The sequence below is a fragment of the Boleophthalmus pectinirostris genome, unplaced genomic scaffold, assembly GCF_026225935.1.
Source record: "Boleophthalmus pectinirostris isolate CB_2022bp ecotype Guang Dong unplaced genomic scaffold, ASM2622593v1 HiC_scaffold_16, whole genome shotgun sequence".
Classification (NCBI taxonomy): Eukaryota; Metazoa; Chordata; class Actinopteri; order Gobiiformes; family Gobiidae; genus Boleophthalmus; species Boleophthalmus pectinirostris.
The window spans coordinates 20,690,823-20,715,770 of NW_026571095.1; the positions used below are offsets into that span (position 1 = coordinate 20,690,823).

At 37.0% G+C, this 24,948-nt stretch overlaps 1 protein-coding gene across 1 annotated transcript in view; it reads right to left on the reverse strand.

Annotated features, from left to right (window-relative positions):
- egfra (epidermal growth factor receptor a (erythroblastic leukemia viral (v-erb-b) oncogene homolog, avian)) overlaps positions 1-24,948 on the reverse strand; it is a 55,798-nt gene that overhangs the window by 29,375 nt on the left and 1,475 nt on the right. The window lies entirely within an intron of this gene.

Sequence of the window (24,948 nt, forward strand, 5' to 3'; positions counted from 1 at the left end):
AAATCTGGTATTCATCTACAATAGGAATAGGAGAAAGAAAGAGGAGAGTGTATTTATCCTGGCAAAGGCGCGGAGATTTCCACTGAGTTAAAACGACTGTAGCAACCCGCACCTCTCCACTGATGTGTCATTTCAGGGAACAACTTAGTCACAAAAAGTACCAATTGTACTGCATGGAAGTGAAGATAGGGGTTACTGCTAAACTGGATAATCACCTCCATCTCGCAAAGGGGCTATGTTTTGGCTATGGTTTTGCCAGCAAGAAAAAACAAAAAGAGGTGAATTTTTATTTCTGAAAAGATCCATGATAGGGTTAAGAAGATGTCAGATTTTAAGTGTGTTTTTAAATGTGCACAATATAACTTTTCAGGTGAAGGGTCTGCCACCTGACTGTCTCTGTGTAATAGCTTTGCCGGAAATGTTCTACTGTATAGCATTAAACATATTGATCTCTATGGAGACATGCAGATGTTCACTTGAATAAAGGCAAAATATAGATTTGAATTTTTTTTTCTTTATTATGTCAGGGTCAAATTAACATTAAGTTGGACAAATGAACATTGCTGTTAGTTAAAGGTGCACGGTACAAGTTCATGTTTGTCTCCATGGAGATGTTATTGCTTTGCCTAGAATGTTCCATGGTATGAAATTAAACAAATCCATTTAGCATTTATTCATTACAAGTTTCTGTTGCTCTAAAATACAATGTGAATATGAATAGGGGCAACTCTCCATAGATCTGACTTGTAATGTAGCGTAGTGCTGTAACCTGCTTGTCTCCCTTGTGATGGATAGATTTCAAAGATACTGTGGAACATGCTAGACAAATCAATAACATTTCCATTCCAACATGTGGAGACAACAAGGCAGACCCCCCACTAGAAAAGTTAAATTCAATGTTATACCCATTTTATCTGGGTATTGTGTTATTATGGCATTATAGATACAATAAATTGTCTATCCAATTAATAATAATAGGTTAGCTTAGGTTAGCATTTATGACTTCAAAGCACATTGCTAGACAAAGACAAACCAGGATTGCAATCGACTGCTGAACCTGCACATTCCCTATAATGATGATCCAATAACAACAGACCTATTGATGCCTTTATTGAATCAGTGAGACATAGGCACACAGGCTGATAAAGTAGGCAGCGCAGCATTATGCAACCACGTGTTTGGATAAGGAAGGTAGGATTACAGATAAGCTCCCTAGCCACAAAGGCCTCTGTCCAATGAATGAAGTTGTCAAATAGGAAAATATGTGTCTTAGAAGAGAAGTCATTGTCCACACTGTACATGTGCCAGCTGGTTGGACAGGTTTAGACTAGCGCAGGACACAACGTGGTGGTAGACATCCCATAGAGACCGAATGAAAACAAACCAAGATTCACAGTCGAAATAGAGGGATTTAAAGGGTTAATCTTATCTTGAGCAAATGAATAATAATAATAATGATGGCTGTGGTTTACAGTAATGTCTTCTGGGTCACATTCCAAAACATGTCTGCTCTTGAGTCCAAAGCCACACTTTTAACAGCAAATTGGACACACCCCTTAGACAACTGTTTTAAATGATAAGAAAATTCTGAAGAACAATGATGTTGTTTTAGGGGAATAATGGAGAACAACAAGCAACAAATCCAGTTTTAATAGTCCACCCAAATCAGATACAATGGTGGTAAATACAGCATTATTCTCTTCAACAGTCAGGATTACATCAGCAAATTAGAGTTCAAAAGAAATCAAAAAGCTTCTTTCAAACTCAGCTTAAACAGGAATAGTGCAACTTCCTCACCAACTCCTCCTATTGGCGAGTCCCTATTATGCTTTTGATTTAGTGACAGGTGGATATATCTGACAATAAATCAAACAGGTGACAGATTGACAGGCGAGGTCAATATTTATCGTGTATAATTTTTCTTTGCACTACTGGGGAAACTTTTGGTTATATGATTAGATTTGAGCTGTAAAAGGTTGAATTAATAACTTCTAATACTCACACTAAGTACTAAAGTGTTTCATTCTGCTGTTTTATTTATTTGAATCATGCTGTAGATTTACAATAGTTATTGTGGTTTAAATCTGGTTAGTGTACCAGTGACAGTTTCAGTATTATCATTTATTATCTATATTTACTTCTGGAATATATTGTGCTTCAAAGTTTGTTATTGTGACAGGCCTAGCTCTAGGTTTTGGTGGTCGCAGTTATCCATGGATCTGTGATTATCTATAATTTTATATAATTCCTTTATGTGTCAGTGACATATGGCCCTGTGCTATGATGATAAATTGAAATCATGACCCAAGTTGTAGTATACAGATTTAGTCACAATGCAAGCATAATTCCTCTGAGCATATATTTGTTTTCCATTTTTCATCTGAACTGGAAGAGCCAGAATATGCGTGAATTCTCTTTAAACATCTGTCCACCGTCCTCTAGTCTCCTCTCCTGACCCCATTTCTCATTAGTTTCTCCCTGTGGCCCTGCGGACACGAGCCCCTGGTCCAGCAGCCTAATGCCCAGACAACAGACATACAACAGTTCAGCTCCATCATTTTAATTAGAATGGCCACGTGAGAGGTAATTAGGCAGCTTATTATTACTGGGATTCAGAACCCACAAGGTAATAAAACAGACTGTCACTACTGTGCCATTTTCTATATTAATCCCTTGATTGTTAAAAGTGCAATGTAAAAGTTGGACATTAACACAGATCACATTTCAATAATAATAATACACTTACTGCAGACATAACAAAAAATATAAATATATCACTAAGATACTAAACATACAAAATAAGATGCTAAACACTAAAATATTATGTCCCCAAAAGATCTTCTAATGCTTTAAGTTGTTCTGTGTAACTCATTTGGTGGAGGGTCTGCTTGTCTACATTGAAATGCCATTTCAAGGCCAGAAATGTTTCACAATATGGTAACAGTCTCATGTGATGACACCAGGCCAGGTCAGATCTGTGATTTGTAAATGAATAAATGCAACATACATAACTTTAATGCTATAATGTGGAATATTTCAGGCAAAACAATGACATCTCCCTAAATACCAGCAGATGGTGGACCTTTCACCAGAGAGATTGCATAGTGCACCTTGTATTTTGAACTTCTTTGACTCATATTCAAATCGGTGTGTTTATGACATGTTATAAGGCCATATATGAGAGGTAACTAAGGCTACTTCTTCCTCCTCCATACATTCACATAGAAGAAGGTGCTCAGCAGTGGTGCAGTATATGGCCCTGTAAACAGTCCTCGCCCTGTAGTGGATTTCATAATGTGCAGGTGGTAAAGGAGCTGATAGCACACACGACACCATATAATAATGTTTATGTGAGAAAGGAGGTCAGCCTGGATCAACACAGTCGTTTGAGGAGTGGCTCTTGATTGGCTCTTATCATAAAAAAATGGGCCATGAAGAGTTTCAATATAAGTGTTTTAAATGTGTTAGGGCTGGGCCGATACAACAAAAGCAGGAGCCACAATGTTATTTCTCATATTGATCAGTCAAATCAATTCAACAAAAACAAATGAAGATGTCTTTCAACATTGGTTTCATGAACACAAACAATACAGACTTGAATCACACAATTTATGAGAAAATTCTGTCCTTGAAAGTTTAAACTCTGCTCCAAATGACATGCTTTGACAGGACTGGCTGTAGATTAAAAACATACTATAACTGACTATTAGAATTTATTGAATCTCAATCTTGATTCAAATTTGATTAATTGCACAGTTGTATATGTTTTTATAATTTGTAAATGTTGATTTAGTTTGCAGGTTCCAGATTGTGCTCAATATGCAACCTTATAAATGTCTTTTACAAAATTTATGGATAACATTGTACATTGAAGGCTGGGTTGATATGAAGAATTGTGGTTGCGTGGAAGGTAAAAAAGTTTAATTTATTAAGAATTATGTAGCGATATTGCATGAAAAAATATACCGTGTTAGTAGTTTACTTTACATACATTTGTTTCCATGCCGTGGCTAACAATAGCTCAGTACAGTTTCATAATGTACAAATGTTTTTAGCACTATAATTACATTAACACAAAAAGCAGACCACCTGTCGGGAACAGCCTGTGGAAAACTTTAAATGACCGGCTTTGGTTTTATTTCCATCACACCTGACACTAGCTTGACTCATCCAAACTGAGAACACATGGTACATTTAAACGCAAAAGCGAGGTTTTGTAGTGATGCAACTGTGATTAATTAACTTGCTTCACTTCCTCCAGCTGCACTGACGTCACTAGTGTCCAAGAGATAACTTTATGTACAAGGAGTGGCATGTATTCTCTATCTCTCTCTCTATGAATTGCTTAAGTGTAACAGTAATGAGTGTGTAACTTCAAGTCCCTGGATCATACTGTGCAGCTTACAGCCCATAGGAGATGACACAAGACTTGCTAAACCAGACTATTAGTCATAAGCTTGCAGCAATGTGCGGTAACACAGCAAACTTTGATGTTTATTTGGGGAGAGGCGTGAAAGGCAAAAGAGGTGGGTAGATATTTGTTTCTTGAGGCTATTGGGATCTGTGCCACAAATCAAGCTTACTGTTAACATGGAAATGAGCAGGACAAAATAATACCAACATATAGAGATGTCAAAGCTACAAGATGAGAATTCACTTCACAGATTTAGTTAGAATGCAACTATTTTTGTTTTTCATTAGAGGGAAAACTCATATATTTGTTTTGGACTTTTTTCTGTATGTTGTAGTGATCCAGTTTGACAAGACTCCAACACTGCACCATGATAAATATATCTTGGACATGATGGACAGACACAGAAAAGTATTTTTAAATTTCACTCATTACTGGCTCCTCACACGCCATTATTGTGGTCTTGTATAATGGTTGAAGGAGCCATTTTATTTTTCCGGTCACAAAACAAATAGAAATTCCAGTAATTTAAAACCCAATTTTCCTGGAGCGCAGTGAAAAGCCCCTCTCATGTTCTCCAATGCTCCACACTGCCATTCACTGCCATTTGCTTAAATCATGTTTTACTCCAGTGACAGTAGAGACAGTAGTGATGGCTGAACAGTTTTCTCTTCCTACATTAAACCCAATTACACTGTTTGCAGAGGCCTGTTATAACATTATGTGAAAACTAAGACATCATTAAAGGAGTGACAGTAACTTGTATTCATTTGTTCTCTGTACAAGCCAACAGTAATGCTACAGGGATCCAGTATTTCTGCAGCTTGAGAGAGAATGAAAATATGCACATACAGTTAAACTTGAAAATATTAAGTTAAAGAAGATATACAGAAATGCTATTTGGTTTAAAAAAAAAAAAAAAAAAAAGTATTATTGGCCCAGTACAAATACCAAAGATGTTACTCTTCAGTGATATCATGGTAGTACTGCTGCAGTTATTACGTTTCTACTAAAACACTTTCTGTTACTGGGACAACTGCTACCACATTACACTGTTGATCTCCTTTCATAACTATCACTACTATTATTACGACTTGCAACCATAGTTACTATTAAGACATAAACACTGTCACTATAGACGAGACAACACAACATATTCTTAAAAACCTTTAATATTTAGGAATCTGATGAAGATCTTGTTAGACAGTTTCTTGCAAGATTATAAAAAGTGCAATAAATACAAAAATCATGAACAAAATGTAAGAATTTATATGTTTAAATGTAATTTTGTGCCATTGTTGTATTGCTCCACCACTACTCACAATGTTTCACTAATCCAGCTAAAGGTAATTTACTTCAAAAGCAGATGTATGATCAGAAAATGTATTAAGTTTTCCTAAATGTTCTTAAGTAAAAGTATTTTCAAACGCATCTACCCCTCTATAGAAGACATTTGAGGGACTATAACTAAACTATATGGGAGTCACATAGACACACATCTGCAGATGTTGACTTCTCAAAGGAAACATAAATCTCACAAAGTCATTGCTTCACTCTGTCCATTCAGCTCTCACTTCCTGCTCAAGTCTTTTGCATTTCATTCACTGATTTGGGATTAAATGTCATGAAGACCGAAGCAGAAGTTATACGAAAAGCCAAAAGTTATCTAGCATAAACACTTTGAAGCTGGCGTGCTGATATCCTGCTCTGTAACTGTGGAAATGCAGTCTTCCTTTGCGTGGGAGATGGAGCGGTCCTTTGAGAAAACATCTTTGTGGCCTATAAAGAAAAAGGAGACCCCCCTCTTTCACCCCTATGGACTGTGAATGAACACACACCACTCCAGAGGACAACACAGACCCAGGCACTGCTACATCTCCGGAAGTGAAACTTTGCACAGTTCAAAAGCAGAGATCAAACTGGGGCCCAAGAGAGAAAAAGAGAGTTCATGTGAGATCATGTGTTATTAGAGTAACATAAGAACTAAGAATACTTCAAATGTTAATTGTAGAGTTTAATCAGTTACCTCTTTACATGACTCTACTTGAGACTGGCAGATACGGCAATTAAAATCCAATTATGATCCGATCTCCATGACACTGTACTTTATTATGATATTGTCATTTTATGATTCAGGGCTTTTCTGTCTAATGAATAGCTTTATGTAACATTAGTCACTTGATCCATTCACTCACTCTAAGCCATAACTGCCTGTGACGGAGATGTGACAGCCTCATTATGTCGATCACCTCTCAAACTAGCAACAAAACACTTTCAAACATGACTGTCATAGACACCAAAAGTAAACAGTGTGTCTTTTCACCTGTTGTGTGTCTAGCTCAAAGACACACAACAGTAAGTCAAGAGTGGGAACTGAACTACCACACAAGTCACTGTTATTTTCATTTCTTATAAATACACTTACTGCACAAATACTAAGCTGATGATTGTAATCAAAGGTTGACTATGTAACTTTTCTGGTAACAGGTTCACCACAGATTAGTCTCCATGGAGAATTATTGCTTGGCCTTGAATGTTCCACAGCATGTCATTAAACTTAGACTTAAACAGTATAAAAGACAAGGAGGTTTGTGGTCACTTCAGCAGACATGTCCTCTGTGGATCGAGTGGCTGAGTACGGGGTCAAACTGTGGCCAAAAACAGTGTAAAAAGTCACACACAAAATCCAACAAAACAGCTGACCTCTTTCCCAAAGGCCAAACGGGGAACGACTTTGAAGTGTCTGTATGTTCATGTTACGTCAGAGGTAATCCAAACAGAGAGATCTTTACGACAGCTCGCCTGGACTGGTCTGAGAGCAGCAGGTGAAGTTTAGTCTGTTAAAAGCTCAGCAAAGTGACCAAATAAAGAAGAATCCTGTGTTTACCCTGTGTTTTAGCAAAGAGAGAGAGAGGAAAGATACAGAGGAAGGGAGAGAGAGAGAAAGAGGGGAAGGGATACAGGAGAGACGTAGGGGATGGGGTAGATATATTGGATGATGAGGGGATATTGGAAATAGATAGAGAAGGGGATAAAGGAAAAAAGAGGCAGAGAAAAAACATAGGAAGAGAGATACTGAAAACAGAGAAAACATATTGGAGAGAGATATTAGAAAGACAGTAAGGAGATATTAGAGAAAGAGCAAAGATATGAGAAAGGGAAAGGATGGGAGAGAGAGAGACACTGGAGACAGAGATGAGGAGAGAGAAATATGTTAGAGTGAGCTATTGGGTAGACAGAGAAGGAGAGATAAAGTGAGAGATTAGAGTGAGGAGATGAAAATGGAGAGAGAAAAAGGGGTTTTTGGAGAAGAGAGGGATGGAGAGAGAGCGAGGACAAATGCAGCGAGAGGTAGATTTCAGAAGAGAGGGAGAGAGAGAAGACAGACTTTATATTTAAGTTTAATGCTTATGTTTATTACCAATCTTTTCATATTCAGAATCTGAATCTGAGAGGAAGAGAGACTGGCGAGACAATGGAAAGAATGGGTGTATGAAAACCAGAGATACCCGCGGTTGGGATCTTCTACATGTTTACTCAATCCTACTCTGTGTGAGGAAACCAGGGATTGGGGATCTGAACAAACACAGACTAGAGGGGCTTTCTAAAAACTACTCACCAACTCTTCTGTACTTTCCAAAATGATGTGGCAAAACTAAAGGATTATGGTAACATAGCTTAACAGATTCCAACATATACCTGTGTTACTGAAAACCCCCAAACATTCCTTATAATTTCATATTTTACTTCAGAACATTGTAGTTGATATGCAATTATGCAAAATCTAAAGATAGAAAAGGGAAAAACATAATATCCCAATCTAAAAATCTTTGAGGGTGCACTACATAACTTTTTGGTTGGGAGTCCTTCCTGGAATGTTCCACAGTATGGCATTAAAAGCTCTACCTTATATTTATTCAACTAATCAACTGGTTTTAGAGCTCAAAAACACTTTGAAAAACAATCATTCTGACTGTGAGTGGACTGTGAGCGGACCTCTCCACAGATCTGACCTGTAACTTGATCTGGTTTGGTCTCCATGAAGACAAAGGTTTTATACTGTTCTTTCTAGACAAAGCAATAACATCTCCACATAGAAACACATTTGACGGATTTCAATCAGAAAAGTTACACAATACACCGTTAAATATGACTGGCATCGATGTTTGATATTTGAGTGCTTCTCTTGATTTAAGCAAGTTTAAATCTCTAGATACCACCAACGGAAGATACAAAACAACTTCTATTAAGAGGACAGACTGTTGGACCAAAGTCGAATGTGAGTACAAACAAAAGTGTTTTGTAGTTTAGATTTAAATGTCTGAAAGTCAATGAGTGACACCCGGATGTCTCATTGTCTGTGTGGTGGTTTGGCCTTTGAGCTTCTGCTGTGAATAATCCACACATCCTCACATCTATCTCAAAGGACAAAAACTGATTTAGGCACAAAAGACCACAGAGGAGATGTGAGCTAAGAGGATGTAATAAGGACATAAAACTGATTTATCTGCACTGGTTAAACACAGCTGGACTTGGACTTCAGCTGCATCTAAAAACCAAGTCTCAATGATCATTAGAGAGTCATTCTCCCAGAACTCAGTGGATAGTTTGAGTATTGATACTTTGTAGTGACATCACGGTGGAGATGTCCTACGTAAATGTTTAGTGTTGGAATGTTTAGAAGTTACCATGGTGGCAAAATATACACATTTCAGCAAACACAGCCAAAAAGTTTTAAGATTATCTTCTAGCTATCTTGTGTCTGTATTTTTGTCTGAAATTCTTGTTTAACAGTACAGCTCACATGTTGTATTAGTTATTTTTGATCAGATTACGTTAAATTAAAGATCAAATTAAATTCTAATTTGCGTAACAAAGCTTCAGACTGAGCAATGCTTACAGTTAGGATCACACCCCAGGGAATGTTGATGACATTAGCTGCAAAGTATCATTTACCTGTCTAGCCAAGAACGCTTTTACCGTACAAACATATCCTGCCTCGCCTTCCAATGGTCATGACTGACAGTTGGAAAAAACAATCAGGGAAATGCACGATGAGTAAACTGTGCAGAATCAGCAGGCAGAGCAATAAAACTCATTTGAGAGAGTGTCTGTTGGGTATCCTTTATCATGCTCAAGGTTACCCAAAATAGGCCTTCCAAAAGTGAATTTATTGCTATTGCAGTTTAAAGCAGACACATTCACCGTCTCAAAATGTACTTGGATATTTGAATAAATCAATAAAGTTATGATTATTCTCCCATACGCCATGCCAGGACGTCCATTAGCTATCCATAAAGTCACCCGCAGTGCCTCTGCCCCTGCCAAAAAACTCACACAACCTCCTTTACCCCGAGGTCCCATTTAAATTCCTGCACCACTCCACTGTTCGGGCCAGCTTTCAACCCACTTCCTCTTTTAAACATCCACACATAATACTCACGCCAAGTCACCCCTTCTCTCCCCCCAAATCTTTTTCCCTTCTCCTCCCCTCTCCCCCTCCCCGATCCCACAGGAAGTTGTGAGAGGAAGAGTGAAGTGGGCGGAGGAGCACGTGTAGCGGCTGGAGCTGCTGTTAACTCACTGCTCACAGAATTATGCCCCTTCACACCCCCCTGTCCTCCCCCTCCTCCTCCTTACACCTCCTGCTGAAGCCCGGGACAAGATGAACTTAGGAAGGGAAAGAACAACAACCACCACATGCAGCACGTCATCCCAAGAACAACTTTGTTACTTGGGGAAATAGTTTTGAAGGTTATCCGTTATGAAACCGCACATTTGGGAAAACACACAAATGGGAGTAAAGGAACTGATGGAATGGTGGCTGAGGGGATAGCAATCTCGCCCCACAGCATGAAGATCCCAGGTGTTTGATAGATTCTCTTCAAGCACTCTTGTGTCCTCAGTCAAGTCAGAAGGTATCCCTCTAGCAAGCTAATCCTGATCAGGATCTTGACCGAGATCTACTCCAGTCTCCTTCAGACAAGTTACCCTGAGGCACAGGATGATGGATAGGTCAAATGTAATGTTCATAGCTTTATGGTAGGTTAAAGGGATAGGTTTAGCCTTCTTCCCATTAATGTTGTCACAACGCAAAAAGTTTAAACTCCATTTTCGATACTAAGGAACAGACTTGATATTCAATAACTATTCTGATAACACAATGACAATAAAAAGCCATGTATATTACCATGTGGTTTTATATCCATATTATATCCATGTTGTCTTATAGCAATCCTTCATTCTAATCTATGTGGTCTTATACTAGTTATTGTAGCTTTACTAGAAAGGTTCATTTCTGTCTGGTTAATGTGATTTTTTTAGTATCGATACTTGTTTGATTGAGTATCTAGTTTCAATACTAGTTTAATATTGATTAGTGTCTGATTTTCAATACTTTGATGATACTGAAAACCCTAATTCAGATTCCGTTTTATATGATGTTGAAATTTATTGTAGACATTTTTTTATATATATAGTAGAACTCAATAAAATAAACTCATGTTTATTCATAAGGCCATTTCCGCGAAACACTTCACCAACCAGTGCGACTGCCAATTGCTGCCAAAATAACTTGGCACGGAGCAACTGCATTATGTTTGTATCTATGTTGCTGCTACCGAACTTTGACTCTCCTTTGGGATCAATAAATCTGTCTAGGTATCTATTTATCTATCTTGCACATGCATTAGATTACATTTTTGATGGCCAGCGAAAAGAATAGCAGCCACATCTCCATCAGTCTCCCCCAGGACATACAAGTAACTTAATCAACATAACTAAGTTTACTAGAGAAGTGAATTAATCATACAGTAATGCAACACAAATCTGCTCCATTACTTCTATTAGTTTGAGTATTCTAGACAGAAATAATTGGGGTGAGCAGCTGGCTTCACAGATTCCTCATTTTCTTGTATTATGGACAAAATAAAGTGTAAAATAAAAGTGTGGAAAGCAAAACAACAACCACTGATTTACACAGTGTCCCGGACACCAGTACACAGCTGTGGCTCGGGAATCCCCATGTCGACTTTAACTACAGTAGGTTTGAAAAAAAAAGAAAGACAAAACAAAAAACAAAAAAACAGGACAGATTCGGTAACACTCCCTCTCTTCTCATCTCAGCTCACTTTGTCTAAACAGATAGACTTAAGAGTTTCTTATTATAGACCCACATTTTTGTTCAGACCTGACAGCAGTTACAGCCTTAGTCATGTCTACAGCCCACCCCCCTCTCTCGTCTTCTTTTTCTCTCTCTCTCAGGCACCCCATAAAAGGAACATTCCCTCGAAACACTTGCAGCTTAGGTCTATGGCTAACGCTTAACTCACCATTTGCCCCAAGTCACTGATGAGTCGTTTTTTCCTAATCCGGGCCATAGCGTAGAAAGCCGGGGTTAAGTACAGCCCAAGAGATTTCCACGTTTGCAAAGGACAGATCTGGTTTCATTTTTGTCATGTACTCGTCAAAAGCGTGACCAATTTAATTTGGACAGGAAAGCTCAGAAGAATGTCGTTACTTCTTCCCAGTGACACATCAGCGTGAAATGTTTGTAATGCAGAGGGGTTAATGACAAGAACGGGGAGGCAAATTCTCAGTCTAAAAAAATGCTGACCAAATATTTCACTGAATATGTTACTTTAAAATGTGTATTGTGTAACTTTTCTAGTAAAGGGCCTGCTACCTGCTTTTCGCAATGGAGATGTTATCACTTTGCCTAGAATGTTTCACAAAATGGCATGAAACATTTCTATCATCATGGAGACCAAACCAGACCAAGTTAAAGGTCAGATCTGTGGAGAAACAAGTCACAATACCTGTTTTTCTAAGAATTTTTGAACAAACAAAAAATCTGCATTTGAATACTAAAGTCAAATGTCATTCCAAGCAGAGCAATGACATACCAGAAACAAGAAGGTGACGGACACCCCAGCTTTGTCTGCTGTTGTTGCAGTATATTTACTTGCAATATATTTTTTGTCTGTTCACAAAATGTTGCAACATTCTCATCATCACACACCTCTTTAACAGCTCTGAATTCTCCCATTGTTAACGCCGAAGCGCTATCATATTGCTGACAAAAAGGAAAAACAGCCATCACAGCATTAACACCCGCGTGGCACAATGTACAGCTTGTTTAGGATTGTTTTGAACCAAAGCCCACCCCCTCAGTCACTGCACACCCCAGCAGAAATAAAGGGATTTTCGAAAAGGCCCATTGGCTCGTCAAAGGATCAGACTTGGCAGAGGAGCTAGTCTTCTTCATATCAACAACACAGGGGCTGGCCGGAGCTGTAAAAGGAGAGTATAGAGTGGACAGTTACATAAGCCATTATTGGACCAAGAATAATACCAAGAATACTACTGATTAGCACATCAAAAGAGCAACAGTCTGTCTTCTTCTGATACAGCTTATAAAGTAATCCAGGCACAAATACAATATCATCTGAAGAGGTCTGTTTGGTCTTCCACTTAATACTCAACATTATATGCCAAGTTTGCAACCTTCAGAGCAATAAAGGTACACTGTGTAGCAGCTTGACACCATCGAGAGGCTTTTTGCTTACAATCTTCCACAGTATGACATTCAACTTATTTATCTCCATGGATACAAGTCAGTGGCACCACAAGGTCAAGTTACATGTCTGTGGAGAGGCAACAATGCATGTTCGTCAAAGTATTAAAGCAATAAAAACACCTGTAATTAAATAAAATATATCCAAATATGTTAAATGGTATACTGTGAACAAAAGTATAAAAATTCTGGGGAGGAGGAGATCTGTGACCTTGGTAGTATGATCGTGGCCACAGATTGAATAAAACATGTGAACATATTTCATAAAACTAACAGTCCAAGTCAGTGTTTGACCCCAGATGGTCAGATTACCAATAAGTATCCTTGTAAATCACAAGACATAAAGTAGGATTTTATACCGGATGTTTTCAATTCACAAGCAGGTGCCAAGCTTTTTTAAAATCCAAGATAAATCTTGGACATAAATTCATAGTTACTTGGAATACACTGGATTTTGTGGCTGGGTCCGATAAGAATGACTATGGGAAAGAAAAGCTATCCTCCCTATTCACACCGCATTTCTCAAATACCTTAAGTTCCGCTGTTAGGAAAATCACTGTAGGCTACATATTGTGTAAAACTAATACCAACCGCCTAGACTGATTTAATCGCTATTCAGTCTCATTTGTAGTGTCTTAATGCAATGATATTGAAGCACGTGAGTTAATATTACAAACTCTAATCAGTTCAGGAAGCAGTTGTTGATACAGTAGATAGTGAATGCCCCGGGGAGTACGATCCTTAAGGCTGGCTCTGGTCCAGTTATGTACTCAAGTTGGGATCCTATTGTCCTGCCAACTACACAACCATAACCACAACACTTAAGAGCTGTTGGTCAAGTGATACAAATATAAATTCTGTGATAGCTTTATTAGATACACATGTTCTACTATAAATCTAGTTGCCAAAATGATTACAGTGGAATATGGAATTGTTAACAATATTCTGCTTTAAAAATATCATAAACGCATACAGGAGCACTGCTTTTCTTGTGAAGGATAAACCACATGCTTGTCTTCATCGAGATGTAATTGCTTTGCTTAGAATGTTACACAGCGAGGCAGTAAATTCAACTATTTCCATGGAGACAGGCCAAATTATAGGTCTGTGGAGAGGCGAGCTTGCCCACAATAAGAACACAAAGGGAATGAAAATGCCAAAATGAAAAAAAAGCTGGACAGAAATACAGAAATAGTATTGCCATAATGTGGAGCAATCCTGGCAAAGTAATGACATCTCCATGGAGACAAGGAGGCAGGTAATGGACCCTCCACAAGAAAACGTACACACTTCACTATCATACTTATCATGCACTTGAGTATATTGTAAGCCTGAAATTTCCCAAAAAAAGTACATATAAATGACATTACATACACTGGCATAATGCTCAACAATATGTGAAACTGATTAAAATCAACAGATCAAATTATATTGTTGCTCCTTCTTATTATCATTATTATAGCAGGTGTACCTAAGACTGTAATGTATCCTGTGTTGACAAAAGAAGAGTGATTTTAAATGTCAAGTTGCTATAACACAAAGCATGCGTGGGTAATTAAGTATATTGTCTTTCCTAATGCTTTATTGGACAATCCTGGCATGGCAGGTCAGCTGTGTGTTTTATGGGAGAGAAACCAAAATGGATTCCCCCTTTTTACAGGCCTCTGGTTACAATTATGAAAACATGTGGTAATGAAGATGTTCCGCTCAACGACCCACCAGGAAATTAATTTTGAACCCAACGAAGCATTGGTGTTGTTGAAATTTAAGAATGCAATTAGGAAAGCTAGAGGGTAAAGTATAGAAAGTACATCATAGAGCTGACTAAGTAATAATGTAGAGTTAGGGAGTTGTCTATGAATTTAATGGCACAGGGGCAGACATATTTTATGATACTGATAAAAATTCCTGAGAGGAGAGGTCAGATATTAAAACATTGGCACCACATTGTCTACTTTGTTATTGCATGACTGATTAATGATTATGTCTGCATCATTGTTTTAAGCAAGATCAAAAAGAAACCAAAACTGTATTATTCCAAAACATGTTCTAGATCTTTTTTTGTTGTTTTATAGTGCCAAAATAATAACTGCACGCAGCAAGAGGTCAGTGACAAAAATGATAAAAACACATTTTGGAGGACACCTGCTTGTTTCCATGGAGATATTATTGATTTACGAGTTATTGACAAGCAGGTGGTGCCACCAGGCCAACTCACAGGTCGGATCTGTGGAAAGGTGACCCTACTATCACCAGTAATAAAATATATGTCAAATAGATAGGCCATTTTTCACAAGAAGTAGGTGTATCCTTCAACAGAAAAGTTACACAATGTTACACAATGCACCTTTAACTGAGCGATTATTATTTCTAAATCTACAGATGACTCAACAAGAACAAAAAATTCCCGGATTTGAATTTCAGTGTTAGCTATAATTTTAGTGGATGCTATAATTGAACTATTTCAAAACATGACTCAGGTAATGATGATTTAAGGACTTCCTTGTTGTCTGTCTTTGTCTGTACACGCACACACACACGCACACGCACACACACACATGGCTAATAAATGGGCTGACTTCAGTGGTCTTTCTTTGGGCTTAGGGTCGTTAAAAATGCCATTCTCCCCTCTGTTGACACAAAGCCGTAAAGTCGTGTCTACATGGCAAGTTAAGGTCAGAGGAAGACAGATAAGCCTGTGTCAGAGAATACTAGCCAGTCCCAAATAAAGAACCCTTTGTTCAACGCTTTGGGGTACATCCACTACAGCAGACAGCTACATTTGATATGAGGAAAAGACACAGAAATCTATTGCATTATATGACAATGAAGAACAACACTATATTCAGATTTTGCATTTGTTATAATATATGTCAAAAAATTTGCAAAGGACAATAGTTAATTTGGATATTTTGAACTAGACAAGCTGACTGCATGAGTACAGGCACACTCTATTTACCAGGAAAAAGTAAGTCTCATTATTCAGAGCTAATTTTCACCATTTTATTATTTTGCAATGGCCTCTTGATTGCAAGCCAATAAAGATAAACACGCATTAATTACTCTAAATACAACTTTGAGAAAGAAAATGAGAATGGAAAACAATTGCAATATGGCCAATTTTGTACATTATCTTCATTTTACTTAGACCGTTGTTTTATGAATGTCTTCTCTCTTATCATTCATTATTACAAATTGTTTATTTTCCATTGGTTTATGCTGCACGATATTGCCAAAGCAGGTTTTATTGCCATTTGTTTGCCAACAATGGAAATAAAACCCTTTTCCAATTTTGATTAAACTCATATACATATTCAAATCTCTCTTCTTATTTTCTCCTTACTGCAATGAAAACCATGCTTTTCTCATTTGCTGCTGAATGTGACTAGCCCATGTATTTTGGCTAAGACATGGAGACATTTATTGACATTTTTGTGAGGTCTTTTTGGCTTGGTGTTTGAAGGCCAACAGTGCAGAATATGTAAGCTTAGATTCCATCTCTTGTACTCTGCCTTATGTCAGTGCGAGGCCAGTTCAAATATGTGACACAGGGTCTAGACCAGAAACAACCCATAGGCCATACAGGTATCAGCTAACACCACTTTCTCAATGTCGACTTTGTTCATGGGAAACATCATAGTGAATTGAAACCAGTTTCCAGGGATGGATTTTAAGAAACTAGTGTACCGTAAAATACTAAACCTTGTGGCTCATATTTCGTGTTTGCTTGACTTCTTGCCTCCTTTTCATTAAACACAGGTAGATATGATAGGGCTTTGACTGGCACCTCACCACACCCTGCAAATTGAGCATGTAATACCTATAATACCCATGCAGTCATTTTCTAAAGATATTAAATGAAAACTATTAGACAAGCTGTTCCCATTACAGCTATAAATAACTTATAGACAGGTAATTCAATTAGGCTTAAAATCACAGCTACCAACATAAAATGCCACACATTACCAAACAATGTGATGATTAATGTCATGATTAACAGTTAACATGTTAACATTTTAAGAATGTCCAGGTTGTAGGCCAGCAAAAGAAAATTCCAAAATAAATGTACAAATTATAATGTAATACAAACATCATGCATTTCAGAGCCAGTCTGCAGGGGCCTGAACAACATAGTTAAGCATTAAATCTAATTATATCCCACAGAGAGGACATTGAACTACTTGAACAAATGAAGCTGGTACACTGGTAGCTTGTGACTATTATGAGCCAAGGTTTTTTTTTTTCTTCACTGCCAATGCAAAGTAATGCAAAGCAGTGCAAGTACTCCTTCTGAAAAGCTATAAAAGCTTAATTAAAAATAATGAATCTTGAAGTGATCAATAAGAACATATATGACACAAATATGATAAATTAACCATATTGTACCTTCAACACATTGGGCCACACAGGAAGCTATGCTAACTGCACTTAGGGAAGTGCAGGTTCAGGGATCAGGCACCACCCTTTTCTCAAGGCTTTCTTCAAAAATATTCAGGGAAGATGTTTTGTTTGTAAAGCCATTGTTCAGGTCCCGATGGGGGATTCCTCTGAATGAAAACTAGTCCAAAGCATGGCCCGGGACTGTTAAAGCAGAGGTCACACCTACAGGACTGCAGTGTAGTAAAAGAGAAGTCAGAGTAAAAACCAAGAAATCCACACAATGCCTTTGAGAAATATAGGTAATTTTCTGCAAACTATACTGTGATTACAACCCAAAACACTCACAATGAGCAAATCAATATATAATACTGTTTTAAAAGTGCACTAGCAGGGATGTAACAATAACCTAAACATTGTGATATCGTATCGTCAAAAGTCTCACAGTAATATTGTGGGCCATCACAATATATCGAATTACAGGTTCCTTTGTTTAAATGCATTGCCTAATAGTGGCAACAGCTTATAAGCACTGGGAACTACATATCCCATGATTTATTTCAGTGCAGACAACATGAAGAAATATTTTTTCCTTGAATTCTTGGGATTATGACAGAAATAATTCACATCAAAATCTTGTCACGGTGTTTTAAAAACCAAAAAGTGTCCCATCTACAGTTATATCAGCCTCTCCAAAATATCGCAAAAAATATCGTACCTTGAGATGCATATTGTGATAATGTCGTACCGAGAGATTTGGATAATGGAGACATTATTGCTTTGCCTAAAACAATCCTCAGCATGACTTGAAACCTTTCTAGACATAAGCAGGCCAAATTATAAGACTGATATGTGGAAAGGCGAGCCCGCTCACAGTAACCATTTATGTTTTCCAAGGTATTTTTGAGCAATAAAAACACCTGTAATACATACAAAATACACCCGACACTTAAGCCAAAACATCTCTAAGGAGACAAGAAAATTTAGATGAATTACAATACAATACACTGTTTTGAGCTGTTCTTTTAACTTAAAAAATGTATGTAATCTCTTCACACCTGAGTGGAAAAGTTAAATAATTTAGTAAAAGAAGTTGGCTTGGTTCTATGTTAATTCAATTTTAATATCATCTGGGACTGTGGTGTTAAAATCATGGATCTGAACCAAGATGAAAGCAAAAACACAGAGTTCTACCCACTTCTCTCTCTATCCTGAAGCACTAAAACTCTTACTTCAGCAAAAACTTCTCTACACATCAAAGCACTACACTAACATAGAAACCTCAGTAATACAAATGCAAGACGATGATGTACTTTATGTAGTTTGGCCAGGCACTATACTAACTTTGATATATACACCTGCTCTCGTCTTTAACAGGAATGGAGCTTTGTGCATGGAGAACCAGGAAGAATACTTAATTAAAAATAACTGGTAATAATTGGGGCAACGTTAATTTACTTTAGTTGATTTGTCTCTTTGGAGATGTAACCCTTTTTCTTGGAATGTTTCACAGTGGTGCTAAACTAATCCACCTTGCATGTATTCAATTACAGATGTTTTTATTGCTCAGTATACCAGGAAAACGGTGTCACCTTTCCACAGATCTGACCTGTAAATTGGCCTGGTAAAGTCATTTGCTTGTGTATATGGAGGTAAATGCTTCAAGATCATATTGTGGAAAATTGTAGGTTAAGCAATGATATATTTGTGGAGACAAGCACAAGCAGGTAGTAGGAGACTGGAAAAGTTACATAATGCACTTTTAAATCCTAAATGGGACACACAAATTGGAACATATTCTGTGGCTTCTTTTGACAATAATCTCAGTGCAATTCTGATAATATATATTTTGATAATTATGACAAATACATACATATTAACTATAATGAATGAATCAAAATATGCTGTACAGGACATACATTAACTTACACTGTGGCCTCTTTCACTCCTGCACCTGATCAGAGGATGAGATAACTCCAGGCTTTTTCCAAACCTAAATTCCTAGATCACTTTCCACTTGTGCACAAGCACAGGATCATGGAAAGACCATAAACTCAGCGGATGACATTGTTACCAAGTACAAACAAACCAGCGTAAGCCAGCTCAATCAGTAACCGCATGTTCTTACTTATTTCATGCTACTGGTTGGGCCAATGTATAGAAAAGGCACAAGGTCACAGCACAGATGAAGGTCTGGTGTAGTAGTTATGTACAGAGCATGACAATCTGACAGTGTTCATAAGCATGAACACATTAAGTAAGTTAGAAACAAAAATCATTTAACCAGAAGGAATTACACATTTTTTTCATTGCTATACTACCTCTTGGCCATATGGTGATAAAAATCAAATCAACACCCCAAGACCTCATCCCTGTGACAGTCTGCTCTAATGATTAAGTCTGATTCAGTGCTTTGCTGTGTAATTCAGCACAATACTCAAACACAGGCACACCCACCCACTCCTATTGGTCTAGTCAAGTACGTAAGTCCATTTAACAATCAAGTGTGAACTTTCAGACAAAGAAAAAGTAGTCTCTTAATTGCAATATGATGATATATCACATTTGTGTAATCGTCCATTTCCAGTTGACAGAATTAAATTTGCTTTTGTTACACAAAACATACATGAACTCTGGCCAAATAGGCTGCAAGAGATTATTTTAATGCCAAAAGAGTTAATCCAATCTGGCAAAAAACAGAAACCTGCAGACAGTGGTTTAAAGAACAATAGTTATAAATGGTTACTAGTCATTTTAAATAGTTTTCCTCATAACTTTCAGTTAGACAGAGACATAAAAGCGGCATTGTTCATTGAAAACATGTGTAAAAGAGAGACATTGTTGTGTCTGGTAAGTTTTGACCACAAATCAGACCTAAAATTACCATCTACACAGGTGTGCTCTGATATTGGAAATGAAACAAAGCTGCACTGTTTGGCAAAGAAAAAACATATGAACCAGTTTCCAGTTTCCTCTTGTCTAGTTTTTTGTCTGCAGCATGGCACACATCTCTCCAGCTCGACTTAAGTGTCAGCTCTGAGTGATAACCTGGGATCCACAGAGAGGCCATTGTCCCGCCGTGAAACCCAAATCCAGGAACAGAAGCACTTAAAAAGCAGACATGATGAACTTTATCAAAAACAGACAGAGAGGGGAGATGGGGACAAGTCACAGAGTAGAATCTACATCAACTTATATGACCAAAATAATGTATATAGTAAGTCTTTTCACAGAAATTGTAAAAGCAGTCAGGAGTTTTGTCACGGTATTAAAATTTATAGCTTAAATTCAATGCTATGGAAAAATCACTTAATCAATACAACAATAAAAAAAAAAATCCACAATTTTTATGAGATACTATATGCTCTTTTGCTATCTCCATGTTAAAATACTAATTATTATCTACAGTCTTCAATCTAATTAGACTATTTGTTTTTATAACCCTTAGACATAGTTTGGAGCATTTTACACACTTCTGACTTTTCATTGGTCGATAATTTTAATCACGTTCATCTAAATAGCATGACATTTGGTGAGGCGGTGGCTTTATGGATGATGTTTAAACTTTCTGCTCATCAACCACATCAGACCATCAGTACACTGTGTTCATCAGATTGTCACATAGTATCATTAAGCTGCACCATATTTGGACATCCAGGACATTTTTTTCTTCATTATTTTATTTTATTTTATTTTTGGAGGGCTCATTCTTTTCAGACACTCTACATTCCATGGGAGTGAAATCCAAAACTGCAGACAGAATGAGTTTGAATGCTACATTTTATGTGCTTAACAAAACAAACGTAAGTGTTTCACACTACACAGAATCTACCAATGCACAAAAACTGCTTTTAGTGCCAATTACTGAACTTTACGAAGATTTATTATATTGCAAAAAAATAAAAAATAATAATAACATTTTAGTTTTTGCCAACACAAAATGTGATCCTTTTATGAGAGTTAAAATCATAAAAAATATCATAATAGTTTATACCAAAATATAGAGCAGAAGTGCATGAAAACAATGAGCCCAAAAAAAGTAAAATAAAATACTGAACAAAACCAATTACTCCAAATACTTTTGTGTTTACATGCTTAACCATATAAATGTGATTGTTTGTTGTAATTTACTTTGTAGTCTGAAAAATATGAAAAATACTCATGCATGGTCATACGGACATCTATTATCTACTTCTATTATCAGTTAGATGAATATAAATTATTTTAACAGTCCCTTAGTCAGTGTACTCTTTATTACAGTGCTATTCACATTGAAACACTATCAAATGATATCAGTCACATGTTTTGGACGATAACTACTTCTCTAGCTTGGTGAAGAAAAGTCCATATTTTAAACAGTATCTGCACTAGCTTAAAGTCTGCTAAAATCGTCAAAAAGAGGCACGCAGCCGTAGCACCACGCAGGGCCACTGTGGAGCTGAAAGGCAGACGAGGGGCTCTAGGATTACATGGGATCATAATGCAAGTTTCACTACAGACATCCATCTAAGAGAGAGCGTGGGCCCTAATGAAAAGAAACAGCACGATTCTGCACAAGTGATGGTGAAACCAGCAGTCTGAGGAGGAGAAAACACACTGGGAAAGCACTTAGTCAGGACACTCAGGGATACAGAGCTGCACTACAGATGCTTTCATGATTCAGTAGTTTTGCAGGTGTTTGAAAATGTTTGGATGCAAAAATAGACAACACGGTGGTCTTGGTTGTCAGGATACAGATTATAATGCTTCCTATTACGCAAAATTTACTCATGTCTTGTGAGCTTTTGGCCATGTTATAATACTGTTACCTCATCAAAAACATACCGGGAGTTGTGTTTTGTTTCATTCACACATGATTGAGTAAACCTTTATTATTAATCTGTCCATTTCCAAAGCTCAAAAACAGTACTTTTACTTTTATTTTTATTCACTAAAGATTGGCTGTGTAAATATTGTCCAGTGTATATGAAACTACTGTAAATACAATTGAAATAAAGATCAGTCAATAAATTCCAGTGCTGAAATTGTACAAATGATTCAAGTGAAGGTGTATGGAGTTTAAAAGACAGTGGACCATTTCTATTAAACATGACATCACAAAGTGGAACAGAGTGTTTTCTGTTTGAGAGAAGAATTCATCTTAGATTTGCAGGGTTTGTGTAAAAATGTGTGAATGAAACAAAACACAAGTCCAGGTATGTTTTTGATGAGAAAAACAACATTAAACTGATCAGAAAATAGAGGAATATAGTCCCTTTAACTTTCTCAAATGAACATTGTTTTGTAATAGTTGATTAAATAGCATAAAATGTGTATAGTTCACAGAGAAAGAAGAGCACAGTTGGTTAAATGGATACTAGTAGTTCCAATATAATTCATTATTAATGCCCTAAAAGCATTATTCACCAAAGATCTAATTCAAATCCTACTACCTCAATACTTTATAGTACAACCTGGAAGTGCATCATTGTTGAGGAATGTTAAAACAACCTCAAATGATTCTCATTTTATGTCTTTAAGGTCGACAGCACCAGGTATTGTCTAATTTCTGAATGGTTTTGGCATCTCGGAGCCACTCTGGCTTCCTGTCTGGTGGTCCACTATTGTCTATTGTCAACACTGCCCAGGCACAACCTTATCTCTCAATCTCCTACTCAACTGCAGAATTCAAATAACATAAGTTGTGTGAAAGCATATTTATTTAAGCTGGTTATCTGGTGCCAACCACGCACACCACAGGATTAAAGATTTAAATTCTGACATGGTTCTATGATTAGTTTGATCTTTCTCACAGCTTAGGCACCTGCCAGGAACTTTGTAAAAGGACTTGATTAATAATAAAAATAATAACATTTAATCTTCACAGCTGGAATTTAGATCAGTCAGAGTATTAAGAGCTTTATCCAGTCCAGTTATTGCATGTGCTCTAAGGCTGTGTGAAGTGGCAATTTTTCTTGACTGATGGAGACTGTTAATTAAGGTGAAAAGAAAACTGAATGCAGTTTTTTTTTAATCAGCATGTTGAATTTGATGGCTCTGAGTTGTGTTTCTGTCGTGTCTGCAATCTATCATGAAAGACTGGTTATTCAGTAGGGTATGGTTGTAAAAAGTATGCTTTATTTGACAATGTTTTCATGAAAATTAATTAGCAATCCCTTTTTGGGGATATGTTTAGGCTTTAAATCTATTCACTTGTATTTGGGTTGATTTGTAGCACACGAAACTGTGTATATGCATTTTCAATCAAGCTTTGGGAAACATGAAAATGCATATCTGGTTGCATTAAGACATTGTATAAAACAAAATCGAACTCTAATAATTATCCTAACACACACAGCAATAATGCTTAATGATGAAGACTAATGACAAGCACCCGTATTATTATATTTATTATTATAAGGGGACTTGACAGGAGATTGTCGTGGACCACAAATATGAGTCTGAATTCTCACCAGAACAGTGAAGTCAGATTGTCCATGTGAGCCAGGCAGGTGCACTTATGGGCCAGCTAGTGTCAGGTGCACTGTGTCGTGCTTCAACAGTTAACATCCTATAAGCCACTGCAGAGGTGGCCTTGTGTAAACATCCTAACTGTAGTCCCACTGATAAAGGGGACTTAGATTTAATGACAGGAAATTGGCCTGTTAGGTTTTGATTTTACGGGGAAAAGCTCTTCTCTTTGCTCCCTGTAGTGTTAAACATATTGAGTGTTAAAGACCCCTCAGTGCTTTTAACGGAGATAAAAGGGTCTATTTTCTGTCCATGAGCTCATTGATTTACACTTATATGTAAACAGCTGGCCAGATGTTCTCACTGACCAACATCCTAGCAACCAAAACACTTTTTCTGTTCCATCAAAGATTTAATATAAGTCAGAGCAAGCAAATAGCAAAAACTTTAATGTTTCATATGCCTAAATGTTTTGTAGAAAGCTGGTTGAGTTGGCATGACAAAGGTATTGCAAATAAATGTAAGAATAAAATATACATTTTTAATTGTGTAATTGCAGAGTACAATAAAACCCATATTCCTGTTTGATATAATATTAGTTCAACACTATAAAGAGAGAGAAAAAACTTAGTTTGCCTACTCAACTTATTCATTATTTAAAACATGCCAAGTGTGCCTTGAGTCCCAGTCAGTTAGAAAGCAATAATGATGTATATACAGGCTTTATTAAAATGTTATTGTAGAATTGTAGAATAAGATTAAAATGTGACCAGATATTTTGCAGTATTTACAATTAGAAAAAATACAACTTTGGTTAAGGTTATTTTGAGTTTATCTTCTACAACCATCAAACAATCAATTATTTTGAAGCCTGACAATAGCATCACAGGTTCACTTCGTCCTCAGTAGGAACAACAACCCAGGTGCCAAATAGACAAATTGTGCTTGAAAAACACTCCGGACCACCTACACCATCTGTCTGTCCCAACAACAACAACTGCTCCGATTACCTCCATGTGCTGCCACAATTAATCGTGAACACTATACCTATGTTTACCCATGCACATTAATATTTGATTCTTGTTTTTATCAAATTGAAATAACTTCACACAAAGAATACAAAAGACAAACAATT